The 21655-nt window shown below is 41.5% G+C and overlaps 1 protein-coding gene across 3 annotated transcripts in view; it reads left to right on the forward strand.

Annotated features, from left to right (window-relative positions):
- Positions 1-1874: 1874 nt before the first annotated feature.
- Positions 1875-21655, forward strand: part of Trpc4 (transient receptor potential cation channel, subfamily C, member 4) — a 168827-nt gene continuing 149046 nt past the window's right edge. For all 3 annotated transcript variants that reach the window (XM_087635812.1, NM_080396.2, NM_001083115.2), the window contains 1 exon segment: positions 1875-2068. The gene's annotated coding sequence lies outside the window, so the exon portion shown is untranslated.

Genomic DNA, 21655 nt, shown 5'->3' on the forward strand with positions numbered 1-21655 from the left:
CTCATGGCAGCCTGTGTTTTAGCTGAAACATTCCTCCAATCAATGTCAGCCCCAGGTTTGGTTTTTATACATTTTCTGATCATTAAGAAAAACAGGTTTTATGGGAAAAAAAAAACCACAGTAGTTTCAGTTGCACCATGTCGAACAGATGTCTATGTGTGTTTTTCCTCTTTTCTTATTCAGTAAAAAGTAGCTTTAGACTTATTGTAAAGTTCATTGCCATGTCTATAGAGAGACTTGTTTTGCATATTTTATAAAACCCAGTGTTTAATGTTAAGGCAAGAAAACCACTTTTGAAAAATGTTGACACACGTTCGTGGAGATCTGTAAAAGGGATTCAGGGAAGGAAGGGAGTTATTCTGTTGTTTATCTGGTTTTCTGGTACAGGTTTGTTTGGTGTGCTGTAAAGGCCTGAGTATTTTGTGTGATGGACTGTGGGCTGTGTTCCCTCAAAATCCTAACGGGGGTCGTGCTGACCTATGAGAGGAACAGTTAGCTAGGGAGAAAGAAAACTTGACAATTACAAACAGTATTTTGAAAAGAACAACAAAACACCCAGCCCTTCACTCCAAAGAGTACACTTCAAAGTCAACAAATCCTCCTCACTCTGCAATTACTCTTAAGAAACAAAAAAAAAAAAAAAAAACAAACAAAAAAAAAAACAAAACCGAAACAAAACAAAAAAAAAAAACCACCTTGACTCATCTGAAGATGTTCAGAAACATGGAGCAGAGGGGGAGTCAACTAAATCTGGTGCCTGGGATGCTACAGGAAAGGGGGCTCTCACCACCGCTGCCGGCCTGTGCTTTGAGAAGAAAGAAACCTGAGAAGTGACAGCAGTAGGGGGCTGAAGCCTTTTGGCAAACACACTGCCAAATTTTTTCCTTGGTCTTGAGATCATGACCGATAAAGGGTTCCCGACGAGTGTGGCAAGCTACATATAATTTTCCTCCTCTGTACTTTGATCTTATTTTTGTGTATGAATACTCCAGGGACTGACCAAGAGATAAGTTGTATCTGGAATCTCAAGATCAGAGTTAGATATGCTGAGTCTGGTGGCAGACACTGGCTCACCAGCACGCCCACCTGCAGTGACCAGGACCTCCAGCTCCTAGACTGGCCCATGATTTGGGATTAAATGTGCGGGGAACTTGATTTCCAGTGCCAGTTGTTTAGAGGGAGCCGAATAGGATGGATGGGATGTTGGGCTTATCATTTATTTATTGCCACTGTCTGAATTGTTGACAGTAGTGGCAAGCACATCCCTGCACTAGTAAGGGAAGTGTGACACCTTGAGGACAGGAGAGGGGGTGCCAGGAGTCCAGGGCGGCTGGCTACAGGAGTTGCCAAGGCTGGGTAGGGGGAGAGACAATTTGTCCCAATTCCTTGACCAGCTGCACCGGTGTTCCCTTACTACGGTAGAAGCAGGGCTTTCCAGGGTTGGGTCCGGTTGACAAGTGAAGTTTTGCACCCCTACTGTGCTCTACCAAAGCCTGGATCTGTGTATGCCAAGCATCCAAGACCTCGGGGTCTGTCCTGACCACCGACTTAGCTGAGTGACAAGCGGACATGTGGCGAGCCACCCTGCTTGCTGACTGACCTGCAGAGATGCTCCCCGGGTGGCGCACTGAGGTGCTTGTGGTCCTTTATACCCGCTCTTGGGGAGATGCGTGGGATGCGCAGACCCAGGATGGGTGGGGGCGGTCCTCCAGACTGCTCTTTGGCCACCTTGGGAACGCAACTTTTCCGGGGGTGTGGGTGGGGAGAGCATCAGTGCTGGGTGGGAGAGGCTGTCGTCCTGGGCACCCCGCCCCCTCCTGGGCCGCCCCTCCCCCGCGCCCCTGCTCTGGCTCTCCAGCATCCTCACTCCGCCCAGTTCTGTGCCAGCTGCGTGGGCTCTGGTTTCGTGCGGGTTTTTTTCCCCCTTGGAATGCTCCAAAAAACTCGGCAGTGACTACGGAAACCCCATCGGAACTGACCAGCTGCGCTAGCACCAGGCACAGCACTGGTGCCACGCGCCCGCCGAGCCCACCGCGGTCACTTCAGCCACCAGATTGCAACTTTGCGGGTAAGAGAGGGTGCAGTCTCCGCGCTCCAGACGCTGGCCTCACATCTGAGATACTGATTAAGTTTCCAAAGCCGACTAGGAAACAGGCCCCCTCCTAGGAGGCGGGTATCCCTGGGGGGTTACGCGAGTCACCGGGGTGCAGCACCTTTTTAATGTTCTTTTTTTAAGGTTGCTTTTTTAAGGTACGGGGAAAGGTGTTCTCGAAGCTTTCTTTAGATGACCTGGGATGGGGGGGAGTTGGGGGGGTCCTCCCAGGCTCTCTCCGCATCGCGTTGTGAGACAGGAGTGAGGGCTAAGAGCGAACCCCCGGTGTGATTTACATGGTAAACAAAGGATCAGCCCTTTATGCCCGCGGTGCTGGGGAGCTCGGTGCTTGTGTCCAACCTCCCTTGCGTTTGGAGAGGATGGAAACGAGACGGTCCTTGGGCACATACAGTGAGCCCAAGACTCTCCAACAGACTGAGGGCACCAAGGGAGGAAAGGGACCGCTGTTCAGTGGGTCCATTCCCCTCTGCGTCATTTTCCTTCTGTCAAGCAGCAAAAGCACTTTTAAGCGTGTTGTTGGACCAGGTTTGGAGGTTCCTAACTCTCCTGGCAACCGAGATTCCTGCTGAGCCAGGGACTCTGCTTGCTACTTGAGTAGATCGCTTGGATCCGTGGCGCAACTTGTTGTTTCCAGCTGCGAACTGCCTTTTGTGACTCCAGAGAGAGACAGAGAGAGAGATAGAGAGATGGGGGCGGGCAGGGGTGAGTGGGCAGAGGGACCAAAGACCTTGTCGCTGTGTCCAGTGTTCTCCAGCCACTGTGGTGTGTCCCTGTTGACAGGGATTTTCCCCAGGGGAGCATTATCGTTAAATACCGCTGGCTGCTATAAAATGTTATCAAGTTCCTTACGGAGGGAAGGGAGTAAGCTACCAAGCCAAAGGAGTGGGAAGAGAGAGAGAAAAAGCTTTCACTGTGCCTTTAAAATGAAATCTTCTAACAGATTTGTAAAACTGTGATAAAATAAACCACCGAGACTCATAGGCTTGCTGGCTTTTCTACCGTGGTTATCACAATGCAAAGTACTTAAATATTCCTTAAGAAGAATAAAAGATTTAGCAGAGGATTTTTTTTAAAGACTCAGACACTGAGAGTGGGAGTTGGCGGTTATGTTAACGGTGCTACGATTTGCTATTTAAAGTTATATTTGTAACGCCTACTTCTGTTCATCTGGACAGTAAACCAGGAAACATCAAGTTCTTAAGAGAAACAAAGTAGTAAGATATCGGGATAATTCTGTCCGAAATTCAGAATTAGTATCAAAATTGGGTTTAACATGGTTATAGTGAATGAGTCTTTACAGTCTCTGCGAATCGATGCAGTGGTTTATGGGGAAAAATCAGTCCACCAGGGCAAGGCAAATGGGCATCAAATGATACGTGAGTATCTTGGATTAAGGGGTAGCACAGAGAGAGAGGGAGAGTGCGCCGGCATGGTTTCTGAGTAAGACTGTAGTGAGCAGCTTTGCCCTGCCTGAACTTCCGATCTGAATCTTTACATGGATCGGTGGGAGGAGGAGAGATAGACATGCCAAGAAAGGCAAAGAGACCAAAACCTAACAGGTTGGTGAAAGGGGTATGATCAGAGTTGCCTCATAGTCCTTTGAACGGATATATGATGACAAGATTTGCAAGTGTGAACTTAGAGAAGTTAATCCGTTTAATCTGGAAGGAGCGTGCACATTCAAGCGAAGCATGTATTATCAAAGCTGGACGGGAGACAAACCTGCCTTAGCTAAACCTGCCAAGCCCGGATGGCCTTTACGAGAACCTCGGATCTTAAGAAATGAAGTACGTTTTAGTTTTCCTCTTTACAGTCATTCTCGGAGATTTGAGAGGGACTAGATTTACAAGCTTCAATTTTTAAAAAAAAAATCTTTTATTTGTATTTGTGTTGCATTTACCTCTAGTCAGCCAAGATCAAAACGGCCGATGGAATGTATGAAGTGGCTGTTTCAATGAAGAAATAGTCACAGGCCAGATAGCTTTTCACAGAGTAGCAGCTGAACCAGTTCCTAGTTTATAGACTTGGATCCATGGAAGCTGTCGGCTTGTCCTTTGTTTAGTGGACCTCTGAAGGTCATTCTTGTTTAGTGTATATACTTCAAACCTGAAGAACTGCAGCCATCTAAAGAGCTAAAACCCTGCCTGGTCCAGCACCCACATCCAGAGAACAGAAACACAACACGGTTTATAAACTATTGTGTCATTTCGGGCTATAGTGGATAGATAAGGCTGATGGGTTGGTTTTTCGTTGCTCAGTGGTCCTATCTACTGGTATTTGCACAAAATACATGGCATTAAAATTTTAGTTGCAGTAATCAGCCTTAAACATCGCTGGTTCTGAACCGAAGATGATAAGCAGAAACTATATACACATTGTATTTAATACAGTCATTATTTTTATGATACAAAATAATAATTAAGAAGCCTTTCTGATCACCCCAGCATCACCTTGCTGTATTTTAAACCCCAGCCAATGAAGAGCTGCAGTCTCCATAGGAGTCTCTGTTTGTTATCTCTCTGCGTTAGAGGAAAAACCTCGAAGTATGCTTTTGGGTATACTCTGCTTATATTCCTACATGCTTAATCTCCAGAATAACATGTCAGTTCAATCAACTAACATTCTATTTATCAATGGAAGATTAAAGTGAGGTCCCTTTTCTACATAGTAACTGTACCTTGGCAACGACAAAGATAAGTGTGCATGTGTCCAATAAGAAAGCTCATGAACAACAGAGAAATCAGAGGTTTCACATATGAAAATGGACATACGATAATGACAAAGCAATCACCAGGACCACAAAACAGGGCTGAATATTTTCTTTATAAAAAAAAAAGTCATTGTTTGATTTTCTTTTTTTTTTTAAACAAGCTGGATGAACCGAGAGTAGCAGGCTGTGTTACATTTTCTTCTAAAATCATCAGTGCCAGACAGTGATGAAATCAGATTACAATGTGCATCTTGACTTCCTAAATTCTGTTGTCTGGGCTAATTAGAAACTGGCCTCACTGACTTATTTAATACCCATCAAGTACCATGAGCTTTCATTCTGATAACTTTTACTAAAACTGAAGTGGAGGGGACACACGGTGAAACCTGTGGCTGTGCTCTGTCCTTCCTCGTCCCCATAAACCTTCAGTTTAACCCAATTGCACTTGGGCATTTATTCCCATCTCGTATGGCATGATTGGCTTTAGGGTTCGCTTTATTCTCCCCAAGTTTTCCATTTCTTACCCTTTCCTATGCACAGCTTCACCGTTTTAAGAGAGTTGAGAGTATATATTTTTTAAACCGCAGACAGACACAACTGTGTTTTCAAAATGAGCACAAATTTAGAGCTGATCGTGGAGAATTTTCATATAACAGCCATGACATCTAGAAAACACAAAGGTAAAGATACTTTCATTGAAAAATATATTGATTTAAAATTATCTTCTTCCAGGAATTATTTGGTAAGTATTATACCTTTTGAATAGCTCTGTGATAGTTCTGAAAGGTCAGTTTAAGTAGGGTAGGAAGGATGGCAGTCAGTCTATTATTGTAGTCAAGCGTTACACAGTATTCCTTCCAACATTAGCTTCTACATAGCGCACTGGTGTCACTGGATGGCTTCCTAAGATACAACAGAATATATATGGGCACAGCTTTATGCCCCAAGCTAAAATACACTTAAAGTTAATTTAGAAACAAATATAAAAGTATGCCTTTATCTAGAACAAAGCATTCTCTCTGAGAAGTAGTACCTGAAGTAAAATTAACGATAGGCATTAATTAAGTGCTGCCTGAAACCTGCTCTTACCCCTCTAAAGTATTTTGAAGAAGTTACCCTAAGTTATGCTTTGAGCCAGTAACAGAGAGAGTTGTAGTGTATGTAAGACAGAGGACAGCAGAGACGAAAGGGGGCCTTTATTTCTGACACTTATGCCAGAAGTTCATTATCTTCCTTTCTGCTTTGATTTTTGGACTGTGATCATTTCTTAGCAATGTAGAAAACAAGAACTTCCCAGACATCATAGTTTAACTCTATGGTGAATCAATGATTTTACAAAACTATCCTGTGCAAACCTGTAGTCTAAGCACTCGGGAGACTGAGGCAGAAGGATCTTGAGTTCAAAAGAAGCAGAGGCTATAGAGTGTGATAACTTGTGACAAAACAACAACACATACACACACGCATGCACAATATAGCCATCTATACACACATATGCATATACACACACAAATACACACACACACTCACACACATACACATGCATATACACATATAACATACACATACACACATACATATACACAAGAGCCTATATACACACATACACATGCATACACGCCCCAAACAACAACAGAACAAAAATTAAAACAAACCAAAGAAACCAAAAACCAAATAAACAAAGAACAAGAACAACAACAGCAAAAAACCCTTAAAAATAACAATTACATTTTTAATTCTTTCCTCAAAACTAATTATATTTTCCAACAATTTATTTCTTTGCTTTTTCAAATACTATAACATGGGAATAAAACCCCTGTTCCTTTTACCAGGGTAGCATTAGAACAACATCCCTGAAGCCGAACAGGAGCTGAACTGCTCAGCTCTTTCAGGCTGCCCTGTCTGTTTTCCTTGGGCTGGGAATTGAACCCAGGGCTTTGCAGGTGCTGTACACACACTCCAGCAGGACCCCAGACCTCACCCAGGCACCCCATTTCCATTCTTGTTCTTCAATATAATACACATGGAAAGAGAGTTTATTTCTGTGAATAAAGTCCAAGATTACACTGTTTTATGAAATGTCAGGGAGAAGAGAGCTCTGAGATGAGTTTTCTCTCAATCCTCAGCATGTCTTAACTGTTCACCTTATAAAACCTTCATGGAAAACACAGTCAGGTTAAAACATACTAGAGACATATGCCATTTACCAATGCTGTATAGAGTGTCAAGACAAGTGGCTTTGTCGTCATTATCTTCTTCTGAAATTTTAACTAATTACTTCATGACCTTTGGTATTTGATACTCTAGAAGATACTTAAAAGTTGGTAAGACATTCTTAGTACTTTGATGTGGTGTTTCTAAGTGGTGTTTCATGCTTTTGGGATGGAAAGATTATATACGAAATCTATTGACATGCACTAAAAGATAACGCCTTTGAATGTATGCAATATTAATATGGAACTACTGCCCCTTACATATTACGTGCCTATTAATAAACAAATAATTGGATAGGCAGGCGGGTAGCATGTAGGATCGTGAGTTTTCTGGTAGAGTTTTTGATGTTTGGAATAACTTTCCTCTTGTTCATGCCCAGAGCCTGTATTATGACTCTGGAAGTTTTGTCCTGATGGCTCAAGTATACACACAGGCAAAGTCCTCACGGGTGTGTCAAGTCCTGCTTCAGAACTAGACAATAAACACCTGGAAGAAACGAAGATGACGTTTGAAAGTATGTGAATTTGCAACAGGGATTTCTACAGGTGTTTCGCTTTTGTAATTAAGTGAGCAGGACTCTCTTTTTTGTCATATTTTCATAACGTCGTACTTGTGACAGATGACTTTTAGCATAGCTATTTAATGAAGCCTACCTACAATAATAATATTTCCCTTATGTATGTGTGTGATGGATGCCACACAGTTTCTTACATTAAAAACATGATCTTCCAGTCATCATTCAACGGGTAAAGCTTTCAGTCACCGAGTTGCTCTGGGTGAGCTCATCACAGGATTCCTACAACTGATCACCAATGTGCTTTAATTTGCATGTCGCTGTGCCAGAATTCCTGAAGTTTTCCACTCCACTGGGCTATGAGGGGGAAGTTAGAAATGAAAGAGCCCAGACACAGCTATTTCTCAGGAATGCATGCTTGAACCAAAAGAAGTCATAGCCTCTGTCCGTGAGTATATTTAGCAAATTAAGTTGAAAGTTCATGTCCTCAATTCGCCAGAACATGAAGAACCATTGTAGGTGGTGTGAGTTTTGTTTTATTTTTGGTCTTTTGCATGTGTATCACTGAGCTTTGGACGTTACAAACCAACATTTATTCCCTTCAGAACCAGCGGGTTGGTCTACTCAATATTCATGGTTTTTGAATGAGTCAAATAAATCACTGTGTAAGGACTGATTTTTGCCCTTTCTCTGATGCTTTATGCAACAGGTTAAGAGTGTTAAACGTATTTCTATTAATTATTTAATACGAAGATTAAATTTTAATATTTGAATTAAATATGAAAATGTATCCTTCTAATATATTTGACTTTAGTAACGGGTCACCTACCAGTATGAATCCTCAAAATACGATGGAATGGTGAGCACAGAGGCTTAGTGTGTGCACGTTTGTCACAGGCTGGAGAACTCATCCTGTCATACCTCTGGGCATCTGGTTAGGCAAAGGCATGAACTTATTAGTTCATGCTGAAAGGAAGGGAAGACGATTCCTTGGTGACCACACTGAAAGCCACAGAACCAGTGTTCTTCTGTAGCTGCAGTAGTTGGGCAAGCATTCTGCTCATGCTGAACTCCTCCTACATACAAGACCCGATATACACAGGAATGCGTATACATATACACATCCATATGTTTATATATTTGAACACACACACACAAACACACACACACACACACACACACACACACACACACACACACACACACACACACATTAAGTAATGCTGGGAGATAGGCTCAGCAAATAAAGGCACTTGCTACCAAGCCTGATGACCTGTATGGTTTCCCTAGGACCTATATGTAACAAGAGAGAGTTGACTCCCATAGTTGTTCTCTGCATACATGTTGTAGTGTGAGCTAACACACACACACACACACACACACACACACACACACTAAATAAATTTAACTAAAAAAACATTAAAATCCTATAGTGAACGGGGTTTTTTAATGGAGTGAAGAATAGGATCCTGTGTATACCTTGACAGAATTTTTCCTCCCTGAGACTTCAGAGGGCCCACCTGTAAGGACGGCTCCAATGGCCTTCAAAATTAAGGAGAAGGCACGTTTACAGTTAGACCTCTCTGTATGTTCCATGTAAATTGGAAATGCTGGCAGAGGGGATGGGCTTACTTGTCTGTCTGGTTCATTTTAACCTCGAGGCTCAATGTTTTGATTTGTACTGCACGGGCGCTTGGAGAGCTGAGCTGCGTTTTCGTGTAGCTCTCCAGAATGTTCCTGGAACAAAGAGAGCCAAAGATGATTTTCTCCCTTCATGAATAAAAGATGCTTTAATGAAAAAGTATTTCATTATAACGGTACTTACAATAAACATCTTTCCATCAACTGAAAACATCAATAGCTTCGACCTGAGAAGCAAGAGCTGCCTTGAATCTGTCTATATTTCGCAGTGAATCGCTAAACCAGAACTTAAACACGAACTGGACGAAATAAATACCCAACTACCTTCCTTCAGGGTTTTCCATTGCCGTCCTTGAAAATTGTGTACAATTGTGTGCCAAAAGTCACTCCCTTTTAGCATAATGATCATAATTATTCACAAAACACAAAAAGGCCTATTTCAAATTAACAGTCTGATAAAATAATAATATCTGCAAAGAAAACATGCAGCCCACTGAGAAAAATCTAAACAAATCTTGTGTTTGGGTGACATAGAAGTGAACTAAGATCCTCCCACCTTATGGACACGATAGGATCATGAGTCAAATACTGAAACTGATAAACGAGTTCTTTCATTCACAACTCAGATTGCATTCTGCTCCTTTTGAAAGTGCTCTGGGACTTGCAGAACTTAGCTGGATCACTTTAATCAGAGCGAAGTAAGTAAACGACTGAACCTGAGGCAGCGTCCGACCCCAGGGTCACATGTACTTTTGGCTCATCTCAAACACTGGATAGCGTCTATTGCATGATGGGAGTTTTGTTTTTATTTTCTAGTTAGTCCTGGGACTCATTATGCTTAGAGAAAACCACAGAGTCGCCAAGCAAAACTGCAGATTCTCTGCTACCTCAGCCAGGCCAGGCCTCTCCCTATATAGGGATGGGATAAGCTTTATATTTATGAACCCTTAGGAAACCATTGGACGATCATCCTGATAGACCACTGATGTTGATATATTACTGAGATTGATGTTATTGATACAGTCTTTTACAAGTCTAAAAATGTAATTCCTACTTACACAATAAGTACATTCAATTTATTTCCTTGATACCCTCGGCAATACTTTGAGCATTGACAATTATTTGAAATGTATATACACAATTAACCAACATAGAATATATATCTGCTTAGTGAGCTCTTTTCTCTTTATCGTAAAATAAATGCTTAGCTTTTGAAAAAATACATCCACGTGCATTTTGTATGGTGAAAGAAGTCTGGGCTGCATAGATTAGTTTTGGTTCTTGAAAAATGATTATTGGAGCTGAAGAGATGGCTTGGTGGTTAAAATTGCTGGGTGCTCTTACAGTAGACCCAGGTTCAGTTCCCAGCACCCATCTAGGCAGCTGAAAATTGCCAGTAACTCCAGATTCAGGGGCTCTGCTGCCCTCTTCTGATCTCTGTGGATGCATGTTTTGTATAGATAGAAATGCAAGCATTCTCTCTCTCTCTCTCTCTCTCTCTCTCTCTCTCTCTCTCTCTCTCTCAACACAGTTGAAAGGAAAAGCAACTATTAATATATTTGTTTCTCCTTCTACTTTTATGGTTGCTTTAATCTCTTCCTACATTCCTTCCAGACATTCCCTCTCTCTACCATTCTTTGTGCTTGTCTGGCCTTGCTCAGGGGTTGAGTTCTATTTTGTGTATCTACTAGTATATGCTGACAGTGAATTTTCTGGTCTTTTAAAACATTTTTTCCTGTCATGTTAAAAGTTATTTTAATTGGTCAGAGTGTCCTATTCTGGAAACTCATTTTCTTTCTACACTTTTGTGGATTTCAATTCATACGTGATCCAATCGTCTCTGTTGAGAAGACAGCTGTAATCTTGAATTATTTATTTTTCGTTGTATTTATCTTTTACTTAATTGTTATAAATGTTCTCTTAATATTTTATTTAGTGTTTTTGTCTGTCTGTTTTTCTGAAGCAGGTCCTCTCTCTATGCCTCTGGCTGTTTAGGAACTTACTGTGTAGACCAGGAGGCCAGAAAGGAGCATCAAGTTCTTCTGGAACTAGAGTTACAGATAACTGTGAGCAATGCATCATGTGGGGGCTAGAACTGAACCCAGGTCCTTGAGAAAATAGCTAATGTTTGTAATTGCTAAGCATTCTCTCCAGCCTCTAGCCTTTTATTTCTCCATTACAGTCACAAATGCTCATGTCTAGATATTATACTCCACAGCACGTTATCAACATCCTTCAATTCTTCTTCTAATGTTATGGTCTTTGCATTTTTATCTGGGCATTTTTTATCATTCCGTTTTCCCAAATGACATTTCCCTCACATTCTGTTCTACCTTCTGTTCAACTAGTTTCTTGGGTATTTTATTACTGGTACTCATATTTTTGCAGCCTTCTTAAATTTCTCCTTATCTTATGACCATTCTTGAGTCTTAAGTGCTTTTTAAAATGGACATTGATAACTCCAGTAAGAAAGTTTTATATAGGTATATTGTCATGGAATGTTTCTTTTTTATTTGAAGGTAGAATGGATATGGTAGGAGGCTGGAGAGATGATTCAGTGCTCACAAGCACTTGGTAGAGGACTTGGGTTCAGTTCCCAGAATGCACATAGAGATTCACACCATCTATAATTCTAGTTCCAGGGTATCTAATGATTTCTTTTGGCCTCCATGAGCATTCCATGTACATGGAACATAGACGTACTGTGCTGGCTAGTTTTATGTCAACTTGATACAAACTATAGTCATTTTGAAAGTGGGAACCTCAGCTGAATGAACCCACTAGCTTAGCTTGTGTACAAGCCTATGGTGTGTTTTCTTGATTGCCCATAGATATAAGAGGCCTAGTTCAGTGTAGGTGATGCCATCCCTGGGTTAGTGGGCCTAGGTGTTACAAGAAACCAGATTAAGAAAGCCATGGGAACAAGCCAATAAGCGGAATTCCTCTATGGCCTCTGCCTTAGTTCCTGCCTTGAGTTCCTGTCCTGACTTCCTTGGATGATAGGCTGTGAGCCTTAAGATGAGACAAACCCTTTCCTCTCCATGTTACTGTTGGTCATGGCGTTTCATCTCAGCAATAGAAACAATAAGCAAGACACTGAGTATCAGAAAAATTGCAAAGCTTTGCCACCTTCCTCCAGGGAGGGCGGTTCGTCTTCTACAATGAACCTTCCGTGAGAGCGAGTCATTGTAGCCCATGAATTTGGGTGACTAGAGGCATATGTTTGGACTTTGCATCCTGATTTGACTCCATTCTCTAGAATGTAGGTTTTCTGAGCATTTGGGATAGTTTAATGAAGCCAGTTCTTCAGTGCAGGTTTGTGTAAGTGGCTTTCTCTTAGTGTAGCAAATGGGGGAAATAAATGCAGAAGTAAAGCTGGAGAGATGGCCTAGTGGTTAAGAGCACTGACTGCTCTTCCTGAGGTCCTGAGTTCAATTCCCAGCAACCACACGGTGACTCACAACCATCTTTAATGGGCTATGATGCCCTCTTCTGGTGTGTCTGAAGACAGCGACAGTGTACTCATTTATATAAAATAAACAAATCTTTATCCAGGCCACAGTTTTAGTGGTTCCAATCCATTGATTGTCATAGCCTTTTGGACTGTGTCACAGTACCACAGCAGAGTCAGGTGGCAGTGTCAACTGTTTAACTCATGTCCCAAAAGAGAAACAAAGAGAAACAGGAGGAGACCAGCTCCTCACAGACCTCAAGGGTATGTCCCCAATTACTTAAAGGGCTCTCCTTAGGTGTCATCTCTTAAAGATTTTACTCCTAACCAATAATACCTGAGATGGAGGACCAAGCTTTTAACACTTGGGCCCCTTCGAGAGAACTGAATGATAAATTTGGTATCCTCATTCTGAAATCGGTCAAAAACTAAGCTTTTGCAATTTTATTTCTTCTTTCCTTCACTGAGAAGCCTCAAATTTTTAATAAGTATTTTAAGCAAAACCCCACAGAGTGTAACACTCACTCCTGTTTGTCTAGCATCTCACCAAGACATGGAGGACTTCTGTAGATGGTCCTTCTCTTTGTGAGGGTTTCTCCATCTAAGATGTTAGACCTTCAAGATCCAGGTAAATCGGAAACCATCCATGTTTTCAGTTCTGTTGCTTTTCCTAATGTTTTCAGAAGAAATTATTCCATCACCACAGCACAGTCAAAAGGGTGGTATTTTCACAAAATTTGATACTTATTTCAAAATGTTAAGCTAAGATGTTTACAAGAAAAATATTCATATGATAAAATAATAATTCATAATTCAACCCATAGAGATGACTACAGCAACAATATAGATACGCTTAAGGTCATTAATCTACTATTTCTTTTGTAATTGCTACCAAAAATAATGCCCTGTTTAAAAAGTCACCAACCTTTTGACACAGAACTTAAAACCCTTGGAAACTACTTTGCATTAAATAAGTTCTATGTGTGTGAAATAAGTTCCATGTGATAGGTCCACCTATCACAAATAAGTTGTAAGTTCTGAGTAAGTAGCTCTCTTGTGGAAAACAGGCACATCATTAACTATGCAGAAAGTAGAAGCAATATAAAAGCAGTAGTAATTTGACCTCTTGTTGAGTTGAAATATAAGGCCTGTTGCTATGAGTAAACTTCTTTTGAAATAAACAAAAAAATAATGGGAAAGTGCTAGGAATCACTCGTCTTTGTGATAAGTTGATGCAATGTATTTGCTGAGTTTCCACAGATAGACCCAACACTATATTGAGTGCCAATTAAAAGAGACTTTGCAGACCTGTCTACCACCCATTCATCATTTCTATCAACACTGTCACTATTAAAACATTTGATCACTATATGTCCTCTGGATATTTAATGTGAACTGAATGAATCAGATCCTGTTTATGCCATGTGAAATGTGGATTGTCATTGACATGTTTGTTCCTTGGCTGATTGGTTTTAAATATAAACTATAGTTGTGATCTGTGACCAAGGAATGTAATATCATTCAAAGGGGATACTGTCTTCCTAAACCACCCTTGGCCACAACTGCATCTTATATTGCATGGACTCAGCTCAATCCTGATGAACTAAGGTTTACAGTGCACGGCCTCAGCTCAGTGCTGATGTATTAAGGTTTATACTGCATGGCTTCAGCTCTGTATAGCTGTAGTGAGTGTGGGAGTTCCAATATTCTTGACCTGAGTACACTAAGTGATCTTCATCCATGCTCCTTCTAATTTAGTATATGTCAAACTCAATGAAACGCCTCTAGATGGTCTTCCCAGAAGACAATGTAGAACTACAGATTAGACTCTGCTGGTTGGTCATGTCTATAATGTTCTTATCATCAGCCCACAGTTGATGTCTTGACTAAAGATAGTCCTTAACCATTTGAAACCATGTGTATCACCACACAAAGGAGTTCCTTGCATGGGCAACAGCACAAAGCTCACATAACCCAAGACAGATGCAGCTTTCTTTCCAGAGGGACATCCTGGCTATCAGCTCTGAGATTCATCTGAGCTGTGTGCAGCCATTGCTTATTGACCTGGACCTGCAAAGAAAAGTGAGAAAATAAAGAAGATAGGAAAGTTTGGGATCATAAAGTCAAGCTGATGGTTAACACAAACAAATATACTAAGGGCAATGGCATCTTATATGCAGTTTGCAAGGGAAAATGGGTCAGAATCAGCAGAAAGCTATACTATGATGGGACAAAGTCAGAACTGAGATAGTCAAACAATACCAGAGGAGCACAGGATATCTCAAGTGCCTTAAAGATCTAAATTCAGTGGCCTTGGACTGATAACTCCAGTCTCTTCTGAAGGGGTGAAGGGGAAATCAGGTTGCCATGAGCTGAACTCCTTTGAGTCTGTGGCCCCAGCTTCAGACTGGACCCTGGCAAGTCTGCTCCTGGGCAAGGACACAAAACTAACATTCTCCTTGTCCTTTCATCAGTACCTTTGAGGGAGCCTGGGTTCAGTCTGGTCTCCAACAGATTATTATTATTCAGTAGTATGCATTCCATGGTGTGAGAAAACCATAGTTTCCAGATCAGTTGGGATAGCAACACGGGCTAGGTGGAAGCCACATTAACTCATAATTTCATTTTACTCCCAAGTTTCTCTCCTATTAGCACCCCAAGCCTCCATGGCTAAAAGCACATCATCCAGGGACTTCACATGTTTCATCTAGGTTCTGGAGATGGTCTATGGTAACGTCTTAGCCAGCTTCCTGGTATATTTAGAGGAAGATAAACACACTTCCCCACAGGTGGTGGAGTGCCTCCTAGGATCTAGGAAGCTATTCTTCACTATGCACAAAAATTAGCAGACACCTTCACCTCAGCCTTCAGAGCTTTCCCAGACCCTACTAAGTACACATAAGAAACAAAAGGACCACATTTCTGTTGCTTACCATCATCTACTTTTGTGAGAGCAATCATCAAATCATTCTCTCCTTTTATTTTCAGCTGTTTTAAACTTGATTCATATAAAGTTTGCTTCCTGGTTTAAATTTTGCCTGGGCACCCTGCCTAACAGTGAAAAAAATCAGTTCTTCATGTTTTATATGTTGTCAGTGACTATCATACGAAGGAAATCATATATCTGTGATCTTTTGAGGCCTATTTCCCTCCCTCCACACAGTGCCTCTGAGAGACATCTCAGGGCGTGATGGGTATCAAAGGTTTGTGTCTGTTTTGTATTCAGTACTGATGCACCAGCTTATATTTAACCACTCAACCACTGGAGGACATTGGCTAACCTCCAGGTGGTTTTTTTTTTCCTGTCGCCAATAAAGTTGGTGTAACCATCTGTGTGGGGGATATCTTCATTTATCTGGGCTACCTGCCCAGTGTGTAAATGTTGATTCATCCTGTTTATGTCTTTAATAAAGAGCTGTTTCTCGGAGTGTCTCTCTTCTGTGGAGTTCCACCAGCTGTGCCCGAAGGATCTGGGACTCTCACCTCTTACCAACTTATAAATTGTTTTTTACTTGAAACATGGTATTAGCGATCCAAATGGTATTAATTTGAATTTCCCCAGTGTCTAGCGGTCCTAAACACTTTCCTCCATACCCCTTGCTATATGGATTCCATGTTCAGCGCAGGGTCTCCTTTTGTCTTTTGTCCATTCTCCGAGCTCTTCATATATCCCATGGACTGGATGTTTGCCAGTCATTGGTTGGCAAATATGTTTGATTATGTAGAATTTTCATATTGATCTTAGGAAATGTGTTAGTTTTGGTGAAATCCAGTTTGCCATTTTTCCCACCGATATCATCTTTTCTTTTTATTTCCTATCCCCATTCTTCCTTTTTGGCAGTGCTTGGGATTGAACTTCAATTCACTAGATGAAGCAAGCACCTCACCTCTTAGTCAGATTTACTGCTGTTGATATAATAATATTTGTCATAAAATAATACACATCCATACTTTATTTTACAATATATTTCTAATATATATGTATACCTATATTCTTCTAGTGTTAAGTATTATATATATTTACTATATATACATACAATTTACATACACATACAAGCACGCACACACACACCAGGTACCTGACGGTAATGATGAAGAAGCAGGATTTAATAATTGATGGATTTCTTCTAGAAACAGCCTGCATTTTATTCAATTTTTTATCATTCCGGTGTTTCTACTGACATACCCCATCAGCAGAGTTGCAAAAGAAAACACAAACATCAAAACACAGGAAGGTGAATTTCATTTTCTGGTTGCAGAAATTCTGTGTCAGGTAAAATGTCTGTCTAAAAAGTCATCCTTTAGACCTAACAAATAAGATCGCCATTTTCCAGGCTCAAATATGACTGGTTTGTAGTAAAATTTCACGAAAGAATTTGAGCCTGATTGGCAGAATTTGATGGTTAAAAACGTCTGAGAGATGTGGTAGTGACACCATATATCTTGGGGGTTGCTCTTCACGGTTAACTTGACTGAACTTAGAACTACCTGGTTAACACACTTCTAGGTATGACTGTGAGAAAGATTCCATCAGGGTTACCTGAGGAAGTAAGATCCATTTTGAGTGTAGTTGGTATTGGTCCATGGGCTGGGATTCCAGATTACATTTAAAGGAGAGAGCCGGGGAATGCTAGCTCTCTGTCTACTGGCTCTTTGAGATGTGAGAAGATGCAGCTGTATGCGCCTTCACTTTGATCTCTGCCGTGCCTCCCCTCATGATGGACCATAGCTCCAGTCCAATGTCCTCAGCTGGGCCCTGGAAGCACCCCAGGTATGTGGCATACAGATATACATGCAGACAAAACACTCCTACACATACATACACTACAATTAAATATTGAGTCTAAAAATTTAGGGAGGGACAGAAGAGTATAGGGAAAGTATTCAGAGTGCATTATACACACCTATGAAATTGTCGTGGTGTAGCTGAACCCCACTCCCTCAGAAAATATCCCATCAAATAAGACAACATTTCTTTTTAAAAAATGTTTCCGTCCATCTTCCCTTTTCAGAGGCTTCCCTTAAGCCTCTGAATATTCTGGATAATTGGATGTGTCCCCTTATTCATTACTGTTTTTCTTTATTTTAAAATTATGTTTCTCTCTGCCAATTTATGTAATTTCTTTTAAGTACACTTGTGTAATTGTGTGTGGTGGGGGTAAGGGGGAGTCAGGCCCTAGAGGCCAGAGGCATTGGACCTCCTGAAACTGGAGTTGCAGACGTTTATGGGCCTGATGTGGGTGATGAACTTGAGTCTTCTGTTAAGTCAGTGTGTGCTCTAAATGCAGAGTGATCTCTCCCACTCCTTGATTGGCATAAATTCATCATCCATGTGCTAGAAATCCCATCTGGGGATGGGACATCATACATGTGTGTTGCTTCTCACATATGTAGTTTCTATTCCCAGGATTTCAGCCTAGTCCTTTCTGAGTTCTTCTAGGATTCTCCTCACCTGCCCATTCATTCGCATTGTCTGGGATAGAGCTGGAACAATTTTGATATCTCTTTGTTATTGTAATTTGATTAGATGATAATCATTGTAAATTTTATTTTGTCAGATGCTCCACGTCCTTATGTCCTTATGCCCTTGCAATTGATTTCGAATTTTGTTCTTCAACAGAGTTAAATTATAAGGAACAAACTAGCTCTCAGTGCATCTTGATTGATTTGATGAAACTGACATATCACTTAGGAGCCGGCCAACTACATGCTACTCCCACACCAGGATCTTCCAACCCAATGGATTATTATGGCTTTTCATTCTGGCAAGAGTACAGATGCTTAGGTTTTCCCCAAACCTATTTTGTGGTAACAGGAAATTATATAAATTGCAAAATGTAAGTCAACTGGTTAAAAATGTCCACGTGGAACTCTGAGTCTTACATCACCAGGATGGTGCTTGAAGGCAGAGTTCTCTGTGAGGGACGGAGAAGGTGGCTAGAGGGAGGTATTGTTTAGGGGGGTGCCTCTGATGTCTACCTGTGAAGAGAAGGAAGTCTGGAAGCAGATTGGCAGAAAGAAATAGATGAGCCTTGGAACTGATTTCAGTGTAAGCCATCAAGTTCTCTTGACTCAGAACATGATAACTGGCCTCCATGCTATGGGGTCACTGTTTTATATGGTTCCATGTAGCAGAGGCATCAGCTGAAGGAGCTGACAGCTAATGGCCGTCTCTAGCCACACTCCTAAAAATAAAGCAGCAAAGCTCTCGTTGAACAAGATCTATGTGCATCAGAGGCCCACCAAGATGTCTTCCCCAAACCCTCAACTAATGTTATCCTGAGCTCAGCATACATATCGCTTTGTTAACACACTGAACACCTTTGGGCATTGACGACTGCAATAGACCCATACTTCCCATTCCTAACCATTCACACAGCATCTACCTGTGTGTTTCTGAGACACATCTGTTAATGCTTGCCTCTCTTCTATAATGTTTGAGCTTTGAAAACTTTTCATTAACCACCTTGGGCTGGGCACTTTTTCTCCTGTAAAACAATCTCCCATTTATTTCAGAGACATAGTTTACACAAACAAAAGTGATGGGGACTTGTGGTCTCTCCAGGATGGAAGAAAAAGGCTGACATCCACTCATTTCCCTCTTGACACGGCAGTGCACCGAGCATGCTCAAGGGAACCAACTCCCTTTGTGCATTAGAACCAGAGCCCTTGCCATAGTGAAATGTTGGTGGCAGAGGGAGAACAAGGTGGTTTGTTAGGGTTCATAGTGCTGATATTTTTGCTAAACAGGGTATTAAAGTTTATGATTATGATTTGGGTATGATAGCAATCTGAGTTCTCAATGACCTAATCTGGCTCATTGTTATTATTTTATTGATGCTGAAAAATGAGTGTGACAGTGTGTTGGAGTATGTGTGTGTGTGTTTGTGTGTGTGTATGTATGTGTGTATGTATTGTATATTTGAGTGTGTATATGTGAATGTACATCCACATGTGTGTATACATCTGCATGTGTGTATGTATGTATGTATTTGAGTATGTGAACATCTGCATGTGTGTGTAAACCAGATAAGGGCATTGTGTATCCTAACTACTATTCTCTCTACCTTATTTCTTTGAGGCAAGTTCAGTCCCTGAACTTGGAGTTTGATGTGTATAGCTAGATTGCTAGCCATCAAACCCAGCAATCCTCCTGCCTCCACCATACTCTCCATAATGCTAAGGAATAGGCATAGGGGACCAGGTGGGTGTTGGCATCCAACCTCAGATCCTCATATCTGTGAAAGAAGTGCTCTTAACCATGGAGCCGTCTCTGTTGTCCCAGATGTGATACTTTTAAACTTCTGTACTTTAGTGTTCCAAAAATTTTTATTTGAAAGAAATCTGGGAAGTTTGAGTAGTAGTCAGTAATTCCTCTATAGATATATCTTTAGTTCTGAGTGTCGTCGGCGCTCTGAAAGGATCTTGAAGCCCAAGCAGAATTACGTATCCTATTAGCTTGGCTGAGGGGAAGGGCAAGATGGGGGTTTAGATTACGAAGTTTTCATCAGCTGTGGAGATGCGGCAGTAAATGGCAGACAGGTGGCTGTGGGTGCTATAAGAAAGCACTCTGTGAAAGTCCTGGTGAACAAGTCAATAAGCAGCATTTCGCCAGGGTCTCAGCTTCAATTCCTGCCTCCAGCTTCCTGTCTTCAGCTCCTGCCTCAGCTTTGCTAATTTGGTGATGGATGTGTCTTGTAAGCCAAGGAAACCCTTCCCTCGAAAAGTCATGTTTGCTCAGTGTCTTATCACAGCAACAGAGAAGCAAAGTAGGTCAGTGCCCCGGAAGTCATTTTCTGTGCTGTTCTTGAAGCAGTCTGCTGTAGTTTTAATGGATATTATTTTAAGTATTTCTTGGATGATTCTCTAAGACTAGAGCTTTAAATCTCAGCCCCTTTTAAAGAATGGGGTGTTAATTTGTCACACCCAGTGCCTCAGAGCCCAAGAAGGTAACAGAGAAGGGGCAGAACCCCTAGAGCAGTGTGTGGAGAAGAGAGGCAGGACCCTCTTATACTTGGTACTCAGGAAGAGTTCTCTCTCTTCATTCTTCAGGTTGTGTTGAGGAAAACAGTGATTACAAGTCTCCTTTCACCACCGATTTGAAGACAGCTATCCAAAACTGACTGCTTTGCACATCCACACACAGAATTGTTAATGAAACAGAACTTTTAGGAGGTTTGGCCATGGGTGGCAATTTGAGGTGACTTGAAGTGTGCCTTTGGGATGTATATGTGGACCTTCAGTCTCACTTTCCATCTCTGGCTCTTTCCCTGGCTGCCCTAGGTGATATGGTTTCTCTGCCCTCTGCCTTCATGGCCCTGTATCTCTCTAGACAGCCCAGAGCAGCTGAGCCCATCTACTGTGGTCCAAAAGCTATGAAATCAAGAGTTAGATAAACATTTCATTCCTCAGTCTTCCCCCACCCCTGTGTATTTTTCAACAGTGCTGAAACCTCGCACAGATAATTCAGTGTCATACAGTTATCCAGGGAGTTAATAATTACTGTTTGTTTGCCGTTGTATATATTTGAGTTTTTCTCTTTACCCTTTCTGTTACTTTTCAGGTGGGCTCTCACTGAGAATCCGTGACTAGGTTAGAACTTGCTGTGTAGATCAGACTGGCCTTGAACTTACAGAGACCCACCTTCTTGTTCCTCCTGACCACTTGGGTTAAAGCCCTGAGCTGCCTCATCCAGCTTATTTGACTTATTGATGATGATGACTTGAAGCCTGGAAGGACCTCTGGGAAACAGTAACAAACAACAAAACATACATCTTTTCCTTTATCTGCGATGCAGCGGCTACCTTGTTTAATGTCAGAAGCTATTTTGTGGTTTATTACTGACCTTGAAGTGACCAGTTGAGAATCACACTGTATGAAGTATATTCCCTATGGCAGCCGCAAGCTCTCTCAAACACTGCAGAGAGAGCAGGAATGGAGCACACAGGGTCTGGATGGAGCCTCACTACCTTGGTTCCAAGCCAGTTCTGTCTTACCATTTGCATGGCTTCA

Source organism: Rattus norvegicus, chromosome 2, assembly GCF_021556685.1.
Source record: "Rattus norvegicus strain SHRSP/BbbUtx chromosome 2, alternate assembly SHRSP_T2T, whole genome shotgun sequence".
Lineage (NCBI taxonomy): Eukaryota > Metazoa > Chordata > Mammalia > Rodentia > Muridae > Rattus > Rattus norvegicus.